The sequence below is a fragment of the Monopterus albus genome, unplaced genomic scaffold (assembly GCF_001952655.1).
Source record: "Monopterus albus unplaced genomic scaffold, M_albus_1.0 scaffold114.1, whole genome shotgun sequence".
Lineage (NCBI taxonomy): Eukaryota > Metazoa > Chordata > Actinopteri > Synbranchiformes > Synbranchidae > Monopterus > Monopterus albus.
The window spans coordinates 1,236,718-1,238,994 of NW_018127994.1; positions in this window are offsets into that span (position 1 = coordinate 1,236,718).

The window sequence follows — 2,277 nt, forward strand, 5'->3', positions numbered from 1 at the left end:
GAGGAAACAGATGCCTGAGCCACCTCAGCTGGCTCCTCTCAATGTGACCGAGCTCCTCACCTTATCTCCAAGGGTGAGCCGAAGCCACCCTGCGGAGAAATCTCATTTCGGCCACCTGTATCCAGGATCTTGCCCTTCCGGCCATGACCCAAAGCTCATGACCATAAGTGAGAGTAGGAACGTAGATCGACCAGTAAATCAAGAGCTTCACCTTACAGCTCAGCTCCTTCTTCTCCACAACAAACTGGTACATCGACCACATTACTGCAGAAGCTGCACCGATCTGCCTGTCAATCTCCCATTCCATCTTTCCCTGACTTGTGAACAAGACACAAAGATACTTGAACTCTTCCATTTGAGGCAGGAACTCTCCACCAACCTGAAGGGAACAAACCACCCTTTTCTGACTGAGAACCATTGCCTCGGACTTCGAGGTGCTGATTCTCATTCCAGCCACTTCACACTCGGCTGCAAAATGTCCCAGTGCACACTGAAGGTCCTGGTTTGATGGAGCCAACAGGACAATGTCAGCTGCAAAAAGCAGAGACAAAATCCTGTGGTCCCCAAACTGGACTCCCTCTGGCCCCTGGCTGCACCTAGAAATTCTGTCCATAAAGATAATGAACAGAACCGGTGACAAAGGGCAGCCCTGCCGCTCCGGTCGTACAGGAACCAGACAGCCCTTAACAGAGAGCCCCAGACCCCATAGTCCCGGAGCACCCCCCACAGGGCGCCGCGGGGGACACGGTCAAATGCCTTCTCCAAATCCACAAAACACATGTGGACTCATTGGGCAAACTCCCATGAACCCTCCACCACCCTGAATAGGGTATAGAGCTGGTCCAGTGTTCTATGGCCAGTAGGAAAACCACATTGTTCCTCCTGAATCTGAGGTTCGACCATCGGTCAAATTCTCCTTTCCAGTACCCTGGCATAGACTTTCCAGGGGACGCTGAGGAGTGTGATCCCCCTGTAGCTGGAACACATCCTCCAGTCCCCCTTGTTAAAAAGAGGGACCACCACCCCGCTCTACCAGTCCAGAGGCACTGTCCCCAACCACCATACAATGTTGCAGAGTCGTGTTCATTATGGACAAACTGTGACTAGCACAAAAGTCCAGTACCGTACTTTCCGGACTATAAGCCACTACTTTTGTCGCTTCGTGCACGTGGAAAACACATGACAACATGCATATGATGCAGCTTTCAAGTTACAGGCGATCAATCTGGCTGTTGACATATCTCGTGTTACAGCAAGGACACCCGCAGCTATGTACAAACTATTTTTTTGTCTCAAATTTAGGAGGTGCATCTTATAGTCCGGAAAATACGGTAATAGAACACCACTCGGGTTCAGATCGGGGGGGCCGTTCCTCCCAATCACACCCCTCCAGGTGTCACTTTCGTTGCCCATGTGAGCGTTGAAAACCCCCAGTAGAACAACAGAGTCCCCAGTCAGGGTGCTTAACAGCACCCCTCCCTGACGATCCAAGAAGGCCAAGTACTCTACACTGCTATTCAGCCCATAGGCACAAACAGCAGTGAGAGACCTATCCCAAACCCAAAGGTGCAGGGAAATGACCCTCTTGTTCACCGGGGTAAACTCCAACACATTGTGGCTAAGCTGGGTGTTATAAGCAAGCCCACACCAGTCCGCTGTCTCTCACCACGGGCAACTCCAGAGTAGTGGAGAGTCCAGCCTCTCTCAAAGAGTGTGGTTCCAGAGCCCAAGCTGTGTGTAGAGGCGAGCCCGACTATCTCTAGGCAGCACCTCTCAACCTCCTGCACAAGCTCAGACTCCTTCCCCACCAGTGAGGTGACATTCCACGTCCCCAGGGCTAGTCTCTGTGTCCAGAGATCGGGTCGTTGGGGCCCCTGCCTTTGACCACTGCCCAATCCACATGTATGTAAAATGATAAAACTACCAGTGTGACATCTGCTGTCAACTTGTGCACAAAACATATATATGGTTTACATTCAAATAGCCATGAGGGGTCTGTACTCTATACATGTAGGCCAATCGTAAGAACACGTCCAATGTAGTATTACTGCAGTTCATTTGCCGAGTACAATATTATCATTACTGATAGAAATAATAGCCAAAACCATTTACTGTCATATTTTTACAACTACAGTTGCAGTATATCACAAATTATTCTTGAATACAGAAAGGCCAGCAGTTAGTCACATCCAAGATGTGTTAGCTGTTCAAGCTGTCAGTCAGAAAAAGATTCAGATACACACTGGTGTGAGATTATGTGAGATAGAAGCAGACAAT